General features: G+C 38.6%; 1 pseudogene; it reads left to right on the top strand.

Moving 5' to 3' along the window:
- Positions 1-1,184: 1,184 nt before the first annotated feature.
- Positions 1,185-16,977, top strand: part of LOC122326029 — a 32,776-nt pseudogene continuing 16,983 nt past the window's right edge.

The raw sequence follows: 16,977 nt of genomic DNA, 5'->3' as shown, positions 1-16,977 counted from the left end.
TCACCTCTTCCATATATTAAGGCTTAAATCAGAGCTCAAGATTAATAGCCGACATTGGCGTTTCGCATGCATTGCCGGAAAATTAGTATGCTTAAAGTAATGTCGCCTTCTGAGTTTTTGCATTGTTGTTGATCTAAAATAACTAAACATCCTATGAATGGAGATACACTTGAGATACGTAAGTTTCGTTTTATGAGAAACGTGTGTTCTTCAAGGCTGCATTTATTGGATCAATGATACAGAAAAAAATTTCATTTAAATTTTATTTATTTATTTTTTTAATGTACTTTTAAAAAATATAATTTATTCTTTTTGAATTTTTAATCAAGCATCATTACTCCAGTGTCACCAGATCCTTCAGAAATATTTTTAGTTTTGATTTATTATTGCTGGAAAGCCAGTTGTGTTGTTTTTTTTATTTATTTTTAGAAATAATTCAATAATTATCATTCAAAAATATATCAGCTCTAGTTTAAAAAAATATATAACTCTTTGTGATTTTATTTTCTTTTTTTTTGACAGAAATTAATACTTTATTCAATACGGTGTTAAATTATAAAAGTAATAGGAAAGACTCATTAGAAAATTATTTATTGCTATTAATAATCATTTATTAATTAGTTATAATTCATCAATAATATATTTTCAATATTTTGTATTTAATGTTTATATTTAAGTATATTTAAGGGTTTTTTTGTTAAAAAGTAATGTTATTTTAAAAAGTCATGGAAATCAATAGAAAGTTATTAATTCAACTCAAGTTATTCGTCTTTAAACATTTATATTTGGAGAGAAACTGGTAGCACAGTGTTTTCAATTAATCCAATTGGCTCCAAAAGCTCTCAAAGATTGGCATTTAGTTTATCGTAACTCCTGCAGAAAACCCTATTTAAGTGTTCTTGCTTACTGGAATCAAAAATGTGTTTAAATATCAGGAGAAAGAGGGAAGTTGTACACAATCATCACTTAAAAATGTCACAAGTAATGTTAAAATGTGTAATGCTAACAAAGTTCATTTACTTGATAGTGCAGCAATCACTTCTTGTTCTATTTTTAGTCCAAAATGAAAAGCAAACTCCCCGCCATCAACCACTCTCTCTACAGAGCAGCTCCTGGAGTTCTGCACGCATCAGCTGTTGTTTTCAGCTTATGCATGACTAAGGTGTCTGTCCGGAGGAGCTACAATGGCTGCAAGTGACAAGCCTGGCGGTGGTGAACAGGAAGCCACCATCATTCTTCAGGACAAACAGGAGGCAGAGACATGCCCTGCCAGCATCACTAGTCCTAGTAGGGCCAGCCAGAGCGTATCTCGCCATTGTTCAAGGCTGTTTTTACGCGACGTTTTAAGCCTTGTTTAAATGCAAATGATGTGATATAAGCAAATAGATGTCTATGTGATGTTTCCTCACGGTCAGTCTAGAGCCCCCCAAAACATTGATCTCACATCCCTTTATTTGCAGAGATCAGGACTATTATTTTAGACAGGCCGGGTTTCATAAACGGATGTGATTAAGAGAAAGAAAATATTCAAACTATGGTGGGCAATTAATTCATGGAGGACAGCGGTAGGTGTCCGTTTTTAAGAGCTTTCAGGTGTGTTTATTTTTTGAGCTTACAGCTCTGTCGCGGAACGGAGTAATTTTTGTTAGATGTCGGACCACAGGAAGACACTTTGAAGCACATCATAAACGAAGCTTAAAGAAGAGCCGAGAGGGGAAAAGACATCTAAATGTGTTATTTGTGTGTGGGCTGCCATGAAGGTCAGTAAGACAAACATGCTTCTGTGTGGATGAGGAGGAGACAGAAACCAACAGAGTGGAAGCAAAGGTCAAGATATTTCAGCAGATTCTCTCTCTCACTTGGCCACACACACGCTACACACACACACACACGACGCACGCGACGCGACGCATGACACACACGACATTATTGTCACGACTTGACGCACGCGACGCACACACACACACACGCGACACACACTACGCACACACACACACACACACTCACGCACAGACACACACACACACACACACACACACACACACACAGTTCCCTTAAAAGAAGCCATACTTCACCTCTTTGCCTGTGTGATATGACCAAAAATATTAGGACAATTTTATTTCATATCATATAATATTGACATTTAGCAACCCATTTGCTATTAATGGGGAAGGAATAAACTGCTCACAATTAAACTTTTATATTTTTATATGTTTTGAGGTTCCACTAAATTCTATTTTCCCTTCTGTTTTTCTTACTGGACTATTACACAATGCACATTTAAAAATGGGCATTAAAACTTCTAACAATTGAATTAATCTTTTAAACTGGAATGAAAACGTATTAACAAGCATTGCAGTCAAACTGAATTGATCATTTTAGAGTACATTGCTTTCATAATTAAAGTTAAAGTGGACTTTGGTTGATGTAAAGGTCTTCAGTTTCAGCATGTGTTTGACAGTAGTTTTTCTGAAAAAGAAATGGTGAAAAGTTCGTAGACGTGGAGCAGCTCTGAGATGTTCACGCTTCTTTATATAGAGACAAGGATGCTGGGCTAACTGAGCATTAAGTATAGATGTTTGAGTTTGAGCATCAGATGAATCTGAACCATTAAATCACATGCCACATGCAGAGTTAGCCTTAGCCTGTTAGTAACAAACACATTCATTTTTCGCTATCGACATGATCCTGAAGGCCGCTCAACTCGACTGTAACAACCGATCTGACCTGTATTAAACTCTCTTTAGATGTCCGTGGGCGTGATCAGAGCGCCTGTTGTGTTTTCAGCTGGACCTGTGGTACGTGATCCTGAACGGCGCTGTGAGATTGGAAGCTACGGAGACGGATTTGACAGAGATCCTCAGTATGGGCAATAAAGCCGTGATCTCGCCAGCCTCTAGACAGACAGTTCATGAACGGGGGTTGTGTGTACGGAAGGAGACGTACTGCCAGGTGAGAGCAGAAATCAGAATCATGAGATTAAGCCGCTTGGTGCGCACAGCAATTATGAGATCAATTTGAAATTTGATATACATTATTATACAATAAAAGATAAACATTATGAACAGAAGACAAAAAAATTACAGAATAAAGTGAGACTAAAAAAACCCAAAATATAAAAATAAATTATATTAATGTTTTATTTAAGTTATTATCTTGTGATTGTGAGGTTATGGAATACCATGTATCAATTAGGAGGTATACAATATAATATAAATACAAAATTATAATATATTAAGTTGTGTGTATATATGTATGTGTACATTTTTTATTATTTTCAAAATTAAGAAATTCTCTGGTATTATGAGAGAAAAAGAAAATTGATAGCATTTTGTCTGAATTATGCAATAAAAAAATTGAAAACATAATTATGAGTAGAAAAGTTATAATTAAGTCAAGCTTTAATATATAGTTATAATCAAGGAAATAAAAATAATTATGAGTCAATTATGACATAAAAATACTATTTTGAATGTCAGTTGGGACTCAAACAGCATAAGGGTGAGTAAATGGGGAGCGATTGTAAATTTGGTAACACTTAGTTGTTTATTAGCATGCATATCACTAGAATATTATACATATAACTAGTGCCAAGTACTACATATATTAATGCTTTATTTTACATGACCTTTATTCAGCATCTCTATCCTACCCAATAAATAAACTTAACAAATACCTCACTAACTATTAATAAGCAGCAAAATTAAGAATGTTACCTATTCTAAAGTGTTACTCGCCATTTTTGCACTATGCCTCCCTTGAATGTGCAGCACAAACTAATGCATGTGAACTTCATCGAGAGCATGCCAGTTTCACTTCACACCAGCTTCCGAACCGCTCTACATCCTCGTGACGCACCTGTCTTGTTGTTTTCAGTGAATGTGCGGATGTACTAACCCTCGAGCTGATCCAAACCCGAATGCTTTTCTTTCTGGAAACATTTTGGAAGAAGCTGCAGGCTAAAATCTCTTTTTTACATAATAAAAATCTAGGTTCAGTTCCCAGAAATACATGAACCAATAAAACATATGCCTTGAATGCAATGCAAGTAGCTTTGGATAAAAGTGTCCGCTAAATGCATAAATGTAATGTTTTTTAATGATTTAAACGTAAGTGATTTATTTTCAATTCAAAGTGTGCATCACTGTATATATTCTGTTATTAAAAGCACATCTCATCTCATACACGCTTAGAAAACATGCTCGACTTCTGTCGCCTTTTGATTTGATCGCCATCTCAAACTTTTACTTTGACTAAGGCTGATTTCCAACAAACAGGTGAGTGCTGAGATGGTTCACGTCCCGCTAAATATCCGCTGTGACTGACCCTTTTCGGTTCAATCAGAGTTGGGAGTGTTATCACTGACAAGTCACACAGGGTCTGAATGCAAATGCTTCCTGATATAGCAAACACCGCTGATTCCTAAAATAAAGCCTCTACCTCAACTTCCCTCTACGCAGCGAGGCCCCTTAGACACGTCGCTATACGCTTGCCGCTCCACTCCATGAGTCGCTGCTGCGAGTATCCAGCGTGGTGCAGACCAACCTCCTGCCTCTACTATCAGTTCATTGCTCTTCCTCATGTTGTTGTGGACCCAGTTTGTGTGCATCGCACAAGAAGACTATTGCCGCATCCTCAACCATGTGGAGAAGAACACGCACAAGGTGGAGGAGGAGGGCTAGATCGCCATGGTGAAGGAGCACCGAGAGCTGGACCGCAGCGGCACCAGGAAGGGCCACATCACATCATTAAGGTGAGCTCCTGAGATCTGTAGATGTAGATAAAGCATAAAATATATCATTTGGATGTTAAGTTTGAGATTTAAACCTTGATCTCTGCCAGCTTACTACTAAGGCTTTTATCTAGTGTCTCAATATGACGCTTTCTTTCAAATCGATCCATTTGTTACTTGACCGATATACACTGGGTTTACACTTTTTATTGTGAACATCCACTTTAGACATTTCTACTATAACTATAAGTAACCTTGTAGCTACGTATTAACTAATTCACCTTCATTTTTCAGCTACATGTCTGCTAACCCCGTTAGGTAGGTTTAGGGTTAGTGGAAGAAGTTGAAATGTGCTTCTTCAAAGCTCTGAAAGCTGCATGTGGTATGTTGTGGCAAAGTAGGAGATATTACAAAACTACATTTGGATAATATTTTAGAAAAACAGGGTAAAGTCATTTTACTTGTCATGCAAACGCATCTTAATTGCAGAATTTGTAGATATTTATACTAGAAGACAAGACAAAAATCATAAAGAATAAAATCTTTTTGCAGTGCAGGATCTTGTCAGCTGTCAGTTTAATGCTGGTCAAAAGGATGTGGCAAAATAACAAATGATGACTGATTTAAAAAGGGACATCACGCTGAGACACAACCCAAGATAAAGCCTTGGTATAGATAGCCGTTTGTTGAAAACCTGACTTTAAAAATACACATTTCATGTTTTTATCTTTATATCTGTGGATTTCAGTTTCAGTGCACATCTTTAAAGGCCATGAGCTATTTCTCCACTTCAAGCAACACTTACATACAAATCTAACTTACTCAAATCAAGTAAAGCTTTTTCGCAGTGGATGTGTATAACATTTTATTCCTAAAGGCATGATCAGGATTTATTTTTCCTGCCTGTTGATATTATTTTCTTTTTATGGAGTTATAAATAGATCCAAAATCATCTCTGCAAAAACCTTTTATGTCAACAAAATCAAGCAAGAACTCTGAACCTTTTTTTTTTTTGATCCAGTGTTCAGATTTCTGTTCTGGAAATGTATGCAAATGAGTGCATGCATGCTTTAATTAGATTAAAGTCTCTTTGCGCCTTTAAGCGTGACATGTCTTGATGTACCGCGCATGAATCAACTGGGAAGTTTGGTGAAGTCCGCTGGTTTTAAAATGTTGACCTGTGCTGGACTCTGCAGCCTGAGCGCTTCCCATTTGTCTCGACTGAAGCAGCGCTTCCCGTCACCCGCCAGATCTGTGGTGGCAGAGCCTCGGAGCAGAAGCGCTCAGGGTCAGCTTTCTTTCAGCCATTTGCTGTCGGGTTTCTGATCCTCTGAGAACGGCTGCTCTTCGTGACGCTCTCTCAGTCACGAGCGTGCAGTTTAGTAGCTGCTTTAGAAATATGAAGTACTTTTTAAACGGAGTAAAAATTACCGTGTGGTTGTACCATTTATCTCATCATCACTTCCAGTGACCTTCAGTAAGTGTTGATTCGGAAGTCCGCGCTAAAAATATATCAGACCTGGATAAGTTTTGCTGTTGCCGTGTTCATGTTTATCAAATTTTGCTCGCATAATGCAGGGGGATCCCTAAACGGTTTTGTCAGCTAAACCATTAAAACATTTGCTCAAAATATCCTGTGAGGACGTTAATATTCCAACAATCCAATAATGGTTACATTGACATGCAGGTCAGATACAAATATAACATTAGTGTTCAAGTGTTATTATTTTTATTTTTACGTTTTCATGGTTTCAGCACCTGGACACTTGCTTAGTGCGCTTATGTGTTGATTTAAAAAAAAAAAGAAAGGAATATATTTTATATCTATTTGCTTTTAAAACATTTAATAGTATGTCTAGATACTATGCCTAGAACATGTTAGATAAAAAAATAGTCAGAATGCCTGAAATGAGTAATCTAGATTACCAGCTACAATGTTTAATGTGTAATCTGTACTCTGTAACAAGCTACAATTTGGAAGTAATCTACCCACAGACCCTAGCAACTATCTAAAAATACCTCCAGCAACTGCAAACTCTGTATCATGCTCTTGTGTTGTTTTGTATCAGGGCACTCCTGAGCGCCTGATCATGCACCTGGTGGAGGAGCCGCCAGTGGTGGATCCCACTTACATCGTGAGGACTTCCTCCTGACGCATCGCACCTTCCTGTCCAGCCCCATGGAAGTGGGGCAAGAAACTTCTGGAATGGTTCAAAGTGGATAGTCTCAGAGACACGGCCAGTGCGCGTGTCTTACGGTGTTGTTTTTGGTGGTACGTGAACGGATCGCCAAGTGTCTTGACATCATTTTGGGATCTTGCAGGTGACGAGAATCGTGCTGTTGTGGGTAAACAATCATTTTAATGATTTTGAAGGCGATCCGTCATGACTCAGTTCCTGGAGGACTTTTTGAGAAGCTACTGACTCTCGGTGAGTGTCGGGATCACACAGACCCGACTGATTCAATGTTGTCTGACATATTTACATCAAAAAATCAATTTATGACACGTTAGAAGACTAATCACTTTAACCCCAAATAGTAATTAGTTGTAATTGTAAATTTCCCCAAACTTGCTCTCCATCCTAGGTTTGGCCCATTTGTCAGCAATAATAAATATACACAGTACACACTCACATATATTATATAAACTTTTTTTTTTTTTTTGATGTGATTAAGCACGATTAACTGTTACAACCTTAAATGTAATATCAAAAATGCATTTAAAATGTACTTTAATTTAAGTCAATACGTGTTAAAGCGCAAACAGAAGATTATTAAAACACTTCAAGGCAAGATATAGTGGCCATTTCGGGCAGCTATATCAGTATCAGGATATTTACAGATTATGAACATATGTAAAGTGTCACGACTAAATAGGAGATCTGTTTCTTTAAATACGCTCAGAAAATGAAGGGTCATTTGCGCCTGCTGAATATCGCGTGCGCTGCCAAAGCCAAGTGTCGCCAGATCACTCCTGCAGAAGCCTGGGCCCAGAGTCTCCGCCTTCTTCTCGGTTCAAGGCGCAGCGAGCGGGCTTCGCATCTTCGTGGAGTCTGTGGAGGAGGCCAGTAAAGCAGCAGAAGCAGGGCTGAAGCGTGGAGATCAGGCACGGATTACAGGAACACGCTCATACTGCACTGAACGACCGTGACGATATTTTAGCATGAACACATTGTGTGCCTCGCCTGTCCTCAGATCATGGAGATCACCGGGCAGAACTTTGAGAACATCTCGTACTCCAAAGCCATGGACATCTTGAAGAACAAATACACACCTCTCTCTTACTGTGAAGACTAACATCTTCGGTACGTCACAGAACATACAGACTGCTCTTATATTGCAATACCCCGCACATCTGGTTAATAAAGCATCTTTTCCATCCCATGTGTGCAAAAGATTAACATTATCACCTGTGAAAGTTTGAAGTGCTGTTGTGTTAAGCACAACAAATGACTTCAGCTGCGTATTTAGTCTTTTTATACGCATTTTGCAATTTATTCATTGTCCATGCACAATTTAAAGGAGATGGAGATGCGCACACACCCTTGACTGCAGAATCTGTTATTCATACATTTATTCATCGTTAGCTTGGACAAACCCACCAATATAAATCTGTGCCCCTATTATTGTTATTGTGCTATCTTAAATGTTTTGGAGGTCTCCTACATTAGCTTTACATGCACCAGAGGATAAACAACACTGATTTTTTTTCTCACGATATACACTGCAGCATCACCTCTGTTCTCACGGTTCCTTTCTTAAGGATTGGTGTAAAAACATATTTAACCACTGACTCTTCTCACATCCTCATTCTTCATCCTGTAAAAGTGGTTTTGCTGTTGCAGCATTATGAAAACAGCATCTTCCAGACATGACAGTGACCCAATCACTGACGACACTGCTTTCAGGCAGTTCAGAATCTATTCTTCATTGTGGAAGACAATAACTACATTTGTTGTTTGAAACTATTCCGACCTTTTTACATTCACCAAGAGAATGGAAAATATGTGAAAGGTAACACTCAAAAAGTATAAAGGGCACTTTATTATTAGAACAAAACTAACATTTCAATCTTTTTAATCGTCCTGAATGTCTCAAATGTGTCCAAATTACTGATATATGTGCTTAGACAACATTATTGCAATCAATACATTATACATAGCATTAATACAACAGGCCTTTTGTGTCAGTCATAGTTGCATTAACTTGAAGAGCAGTGAATGGAGCATTCCCATTTGCTCAAACAGCCAAAGAAAAACTCCATTTCATTGAGGTTTATTGAGGCAAAAGTCACCAAGTTTAACCAGGTTTTTGACTTTGTCGTAGTTTTCAAAGAGCTTCAGAGCCAGCGGTGAGGAATCGAGAAGAAGAACGGCGGTCCTCACATCCCCAGATTCAGGAGAGGAAGAGCAACCGCTTTCTCCATCCCGGATCTGCCCGGTGACTTGAGTTTCCTCGACAGCAAGAGCCGCAAGAAGATGAAGGCCAACACGGTGTCTGGAGGACGCAACAAGATCCGTAAGATGTTGGAGAAGACCAGATTCAGCATCCTACCTCCAAGCCCTTCAGGTAAAGAAATGTTCTCGAGTGGATGATGGTTGAGAGTCACGCCCTCACTATGTCCTGAGCAGCGTGTTATGGAGTTACAGGATTTCACTCCATCAGCATCACGGGGTGGCGTCTATGAGCCGCCAAACTAGTGCTCTTAGTGAATCTAGAGGCGTTTCACCGATGACGTTTCTCACGCCTCTTCACAGGGTTTAAACAGACCTCCATCCAGCGACCGAAAAGAGGATGGAAGTAGATAAGAGTTCTTTAGCACATTTTCACTGCTGTAATGTATCCAGACCAGGGCTAGCAAAATGGCTGAAAGACCAAATTATTCATTTTAACTTGTATCAGAATTTAAAAGACATCATTTCAGTTAGGGGACAAAAATGTTTTGGCTTCTCTCTTAATGCAACAAGAAAGCGCATTGAGCAAAAACATTACTAATGCATGTTTATACAAAGCAATAAAATAACTCAACTATCTTAAAAACATTTGCATAATGTTTAAAATTATGCAATTAAGTTGCTTAAACAGAAGCAAAACAGCATCATGTATCGTATAGTTTAATCCAAAGGATCAAAGCCAATCGCAAATGCAAACATTTAATTTGAAAACATGAGATGCAGTAGGATAGAGAAAGCCATAAAGTCTAAAAGGCATGTTTTTTAAAAGTCGAATATACATTCATTTTACACGACTTTCTAAACGTGATTCAGCTCTTTTTGTGAAACGATTTTATTGGACGCTTTTTGATGTTTTGTTGAGAAAAACTGTCCTTAACTGTCAACACAATCAAATTAATTCACTTAGCATGAAAAGACATATCGACCCAAAATACTTATAATGCTGGAAAATCCTAGTAAATAGAATAAAGCGCGCATGTGTTCTTTAACAAATGAAAAGAAAGCAAGTAGATAGAATAGAAGCACATCTTTATGATTGCATGTTTTCATAACAGCTGCAATATCGCAGAGTATATCCACAGTGTGTGTTTTATTTTTGGATGGTGGGGTTAATGTGAGCCCGGTAGGTGTGTGTGTGTGTGTGTGTGTGTGTGTGTGTGTGTGTGAGCACTTCACCTGAGAGCTTGACGCTTGTACTAGTTGACTCACGTGTCTTCTGTTTTATAACTGCTTCACTGCACAGGGACTGTTTGGGTAAGACACCTGCTCAACACTCTCTGTTTTATGAAAAGAGTCGCGAAGTCGTAATGTTGGGAATAGTGCAGCACAACCTCTACCTCTGAAGAGTTTGTTCACGCCAGCATTGTGTTTCAACACGTGTCTTGTTGCGCTTTACGCTTTATCGGGCATGTTCCACGGCACATTTCTACTCACACTTTTCCTGTGTTTCCATAAAGAGTTATGCTCAACCAGGCACTTTTACATTTCCATCGCCAATCAGAGGATGCCATTTAATATAATATGACTAAACGGCTAAAGCTACAACCGATGAAGACGCAGAGGCGCCGCGGTGTATCGCGTCGTGCCTGGTTAGTGTTGCCTGTAATTGGTCAACATGTTTCCTAATGTAAATGAACAGTGCAGTTTCATAATTCCTGTGTCGTGGTCATTCTTTTTCGCTTCCTGTTTTTGTGAAATCACGAATTCTGTTTGTAACAGTAATGACCTGGCAGTACATCATACTAGTTTAATACTCTGGTAACATTCTGTAGTATGTATGATGGTACTCACACACACTATTTGTAGAGCCTTATAAATCTCCGTGTCCGTGTGTGTGTGTGTGCGTGTTTGTGCGTGTTTGTTCTATCTTGTGTTGTCTTGTGATGTGCGTGTGCGTATGTGGCCATGCGTGCGTGTGTATGCGTGTGTAATGTGTAGCGTGCGTGTGTGTGCGTGTGCGTGTGTGTGCATTGTGTGTGCGTGTGTGTGTGTGTGTGCATATGCGTGCGTAAAGTGTGTGCGCGCTATACACACCTTAATATATGGAAGCCCATTTCTGCCACATCAGAAAAGAAAACTTCTAGAAATGTTCAGTATGTAAAAATTGAGAAGCAGGTTAGTTCAAAGCGTAAAAATGCATAAAATGTAAGTCCTGGCCAAACATTTGAAAGAGCAGGATTTATGAAAGAGTATATCTATGAAATTAGTGTTTCATCTTTTAAAAAAACAAGCAAAAATTACCATTTTCTCAAAATAAATTAATCTCTAAGCCTGCTCTTAATATAGAGCCACATGACATTAAAAGTAAAGTATGGCTTGCACTTCATACACTACACGACACAGCAATTTTTTTCTTACCCATCATCTTTAATTATGATGATCTGGGTTTGATTTACTATCTTATTCTAAATTTATCTTGTCTTGTCTCAGAATGTTGGCAATATTATGTCATTCAGCTAATTTTTTTTTACACTTACTCAATGACATATCACAACTTTACACTTTCTCATAATTGGCTCTAAATGCTCAAAAATTTAATCTTGATAGTTTTACTGAGTTATCTCTTACTTACTTTAAGTTTAGCCTTATTTTCGTAGATTTTTTAATCCAGTTTATCTCTTTACCACTTTTACAGTTTTTTGGCGTGGTATGTCAAATACGTGATATAATCATGACTAGAAATGAGAAACATTTGTCTTATCAATTTTATTTTATTTTTTCAACTAAACCGTATTAAGAGACAGTATTTTCCTTCGATTTATCTGATTATTATCTCCTAGATTTCTCATGGTATGTGAGTTTCTCGTATCTCAATGCATTACGATTTTTATCTCATAATTATAACGGTATGTAGCCGATTTCACTTCATCTCATAGATGGTGGCTTTTTGAATCTCAAGATTGCATATTTTTTTTCTTGCTAGTGAGAATGGGCTTGCGTGTCGCTGCTAGGCCTGAGCGAAGTGCTTTGTATCTCCATCAGTTAAAGTGTTCGCAGTGTCCTCTAGTATTGATGTTTCACTGCATTATCGGATGTGTGATGAGAATGGCGTCGTGGAGTGATGGGCGGAGAGGCGATGTTGTCCCTCTCATGAGCCAGATCGTCTGTCTTGTCTCTCTGCTCCTGGAGAGGAGACTGCGGCTGTGTTGAGGTAGCCCGTCTGTGTAGGTCTCAGCGCGTCCCCAGCTGCTTCGAGACCGGATTTACCCACTAGACAGCGCTTGGCGCACCTCGCTCACCAGGGCGCGCCGTGTTCCTGTCCTTCTTTCACGGGGCTTCGCTCTCCCTGGCCTCAAATGTCTCATTCATGGATTTTTTGTGTGGCGCGTCTGCTTGTGTTTGTGTATGCGTTTTAGGCGGCTTTCACACTCAGGGCTTTTGTCTCTGTCACAGTTTGCCTTCACGTTTTCTCATAGCCATCCAGCTTAGTATTCTTCCTGTCCGCTGCAGTGTACAAGTCTGCCACTTAATCCTACAGTCTCCGCCTGATTCGCCCCGTTCCAGTAAATCAAATGTGTAAGCCAATATAAATGTCCATATATGTGGTTTCAGCAGGTCTTAAAAGGTCTAAAAAGGTGTCCCATTAGAGCAGAAAGTCTAAATAGCCGCCAGCAAATATAAATAAACCTCACAACATAGATACAATTCCATTCACAGAAAGTTAACTAGCAATATGGTGAGCCATATGACATATGACTTTATATCCCATAATTATGACTTAGTGCTAGATTTCTTTATCTCATAATTTTATATTTGTATCTCATTAAGATATAGTATGTTTCCAATTCGACTTCTCTTCTCGACTTTTTCTCTTAATTTTGACTGTCAATTTATATCTCATAATTATGCTTTTTAAATCTAAGTCATGCACTGCAAATATTTTATATTAAGTATTTTTATCTTGTTTAAATTTAAACATCTTTCTTTCTTGTGATCATTTCATTTGAGATCTAAATTTAACGCATAACACGTCTTGTTTTCTACAAAACTTTGTGAAATTATGCTTGTGCTTATTTAAAAGAAGAACAGCTCTCTATCAATAGAGTGCAGAACAGGGTTCCCTTTATGAAGTCGGTTTCAGCAGGTATTTGGGGTTTTTTTTAACTACAAACTCATTTCATTTGGTAAATGTATCTTAATTCAGGAATGTTGAGATGTTTGCAGTGTGATCAGAAATTACAGTAGAATTTATTTTCCACATTTTGGAGCAGAGCTCCATATTTTTATATTTTCTACTTATGCAATAAATAAAAAGTCATGAAGATCTGTTGGAAGTTGAATCATCAGAAATGCTAATGAAAGACACTGACATTTCGAGACAATGCTTGAAATTAAGTGCACCTTGTGAAAACCTGCAGGAATCTCTTCCATCAATCTGTAAGAGGTGTTTAATGACATGCAGTGTTGTTGTTTCTGTGCTGGAGGAAAATCCATGTCTCTCTGTCTGCAGTGACAGCGGGCGTGTCTCAGTCTCAGGACGACAGCATTGCAGGGAATCGAAGCAGCGCCGGCACAGCGTGGCCATCATACCCATCCCGGCAGCCTGTCGTCCAGCAGCCCTGACCTGCTTCAGCTGAGCCGCTAGCGCTCTGGACTTTTCTAACCCCCTTCAGGTAAGACATCTTACCACTGGAGCTCGGGTTCAGCCCCTGCAGCTGATATAATGACCACAGACGCGGTTCACCCAGATTGACCTACTATTTAGTCCTTACTTAAGCTCATCTAAGTGCATTTTAAAAAAAATACCGTAATACATTTTCATTTAATTACACATTTCATGCCATTATTTGAACAAATTCATTAAACACTTAGTTTGCACTTTTTAAAGTGTATCATTTTCATGCTGTGAGCTTTGAAATGAAAGCTTATGGCAGGTTTCAGATCCTCTGCACAGGATTATGTAAAACAGCAGAAGTTGGGAAGAGAAGCGAGCCACGCCACCCTTAAGTTGTTTTGATGCTGTGTGCCCTTCTTTCTATTTCAGGCCAAAAAAAGTATATGTTTATTTTAATTGTCCTCCATGCGTTTGCATCGTGATTCAATGACAGTGTATGGTGATCAGCATCAAGCTAAAATATCCCCAGAAGGTCCTAATGTGACACATGCTGCAGGTGTTCTGCAGGGATTAGATAGGGTTTGGGGAAAAACCAACTCATTTTATTTAACAGTTATCCTAACTGTGACATAAAATACAATGCATATGCTTTCTTCTCTGTTGTGCTCACTATTATCTCATTGCTTGTAAATAAATTTGAGTCTAACATTTCATTTCTAGGCATTTTTAATGTATATAATACTTTAAATATACAGCATATGTGCCATATATGTGATATTTTGCATCTTTTTTAAAAGCTTGATGCTGATTGCCATGGACAAGACATCTCCTTTTATGATCCAAAAATCAAAGAGAACTGTAGGGCATTCGAACAACAAAAGGGTGTAAATGATGACTGAATTTTTCTCTTTGAGTCACGTGACATCTCTATCTCTTTGTCTTTACCCTCTGTGTGTTTCTCGCCTCTCAAGTGGCTGGTTTCTACTGTAAGTACATCCTACGTACACGCTTTTGAACTCATTTGCACGCGATCATGGGTTTGTGGTATGAAACGCTTTACTCCTCGATGTCCAAAAGCATGTGAAAATGCATCCGTGTTGATAGATTGTTTTCCAAAAACCCCATCTTCGCCTTCAAACGTGTTGAAGCTCACTGCTTGAGCAGATCTGAGCCAAACATCTTGTCATTGAGCCATGGACCTCCCTTCCATTTCACCTGAGATTTAGACCCTGGTGTGAATATGTATGCATCTTCACCTCCCATCTCTTTTCTTCTTCTTGACGCAACAGACATTCCCGATCAGGTGATCCGCGTGGTTCAAGGCCGACCAGCAGAGCTGCTATATCATCATCAGCAAAGACACCACGGCCAAAGATGTGGTTCTCGCGTGGTCAGCGAGTTCGGCCTCATCGCCGCCTTCCGAGACCTACTTCGCTGTGTGAGGTTTCCCATAGTCCTGAAGGAGAGTCATAAGCAACGCAGACTGCCCGACCAGCTCTCAAACTAGCGGACCGCATCCAGCTCAACGGCAGGTGGCAGCACTCAGAACACAAAAGGACCGTGGTGGTAGACTTTTGGTGGACGTGACCAAAAGACACGCTACATTTGAATGATGAACGCCTCTTAAATTCTTACTATTCTCTTTTTAAATGTCTTTTTACTGTTGTCAGCATGACTCTTTGCAAAAACATACATTTTATGTTTAATATACAAACACTAATGTATAAAACATTTTGAATAAAATGTCATTTTTAACGACGTGATCCGTCCCTTAACGAATCTGCTGATGCACACACAGTGTTCGTTGTCATGGAACACCCTCAGCTGAAGATAATAAGGAAATGACTCGCTTGACAAGTGCATTCCTAACAACTAAATAATGACACACACATGTTCTGTTCAATTCAAGTCCTCACTAATAAGGGGATTATCACTTTGATTGTAAATAAATAAAACAATTTCCTGTATCATAAAGGTACTGTTTATGCACCGGTTAAATTAAAGTAGCAATTTTGCACGGGGATCTAGGGGCCGTATCAAATCCGTTTTTTTCTTTTTTCCAAAAATTCAGTTTTATTTTTTTCCAAATTCTGTTTTTTCTGTTTTAATTTTTCTGGACTCCATTTACATTTTTTCTCAACTTACTTAGTTTAATAAAAATGTATTATTCAAAAAGCATTTCTAATTAATTAAAATCACGAAACATACATTTTTTTTCCATATATTTATTTAGTTTAACAAACATTAGATATTTAGGGCCATTTTAAATGTTTTTTTTTTCTCACTATATTTTTTATTGTTACCAAATTCTGTGTTTTAGTAATTAATTTAATTTAATTGTTAATGAATAAAACAAGTTAATCTATTGAAATTTTTTTTTCTTGGTTGTCAAAGGAAAACTTTAATTTAATTATTAAAACACATTTTAAATCAACTTTGCTGCATAACATTTGTACAGATACCTGTCCATGTCACAATTTTTTTATTTATGTAACGTCACCCATTTTTTATGACTATATATATACATATAAATGCAAAAATAGGCAACACTTTCTAGTAATCTCTCATTCACGCCTGTACTCAGGTACTACCTGAAGAACAACATGGAGACGGAGACGCTTGTGCTCCTGATGAAGACGCTCAGGAGCTCTTGAGGGAGAGTCAGATCGGTCTCCTGCAGCTCAGCACCGTGGGAGGTGGCGCGCAGCTCTCCATGAGAGACTCTTGGCCTGTTTCGCAACATCGAGTCCACGGAGATACGTGGACGACCTCTTTAAGCTGGACTCGCAAGCTGAGGCAGCAGCCACCTGAAGCAGTTCGAGGACGCCATCAACCAGGAGACCTTCTGGGTGGCTACCGAGATCCTGCGCGAGCCTCCAACGCCTCAAACGCATGAAGACCGGGCTCAAGCACTTTATCAAGATCGCTTCTGCACTGCCGCGAGTGCAAGAACTTCAACTCCATGTTTGCCATCATTGGCGAGTCTCATAAACTTCTGGGATAATCAGCGATGCTCTCTACACTGCGCAGTTAATCTTGTATTCGTGATCGCCGCCTGCACTTGGTTTGTTATAACGTGAGGAACAACAAGCACACAGAACTTAGCTCTTACCTGAAGCGGCTCAAAAAAACAGGGAGGTCCTGTAAAATCCTAATTTTGGGTCCACTGTAAACTAATATGTGCTTACATTAAAAAAATTTGCTAAGTGCACGCACTTATTGTATTAGGTATATTG

The sequence above is a fragment of the Puntigrus tetrazona genome, chromosome 21 (assembly GCF_018831695.1).
Source record: "Puntigrus tetrazona isolate hp1 chromosome 21, ASM1883169v1, whole genome shotgun sequence".
Classification (NCBI taxonomy): domain Eukaryota; kingdom Metazoa; phylum Chordata; class Actinopteri; order Cypriniformes; family Cyprinidae; genus Puntigrus; species Puntigrus tetrazona.
Note: the sequence above shows the minus strand (reverse complement) of the source record. Positions and strands in the feature narration are given on the sequence as shown.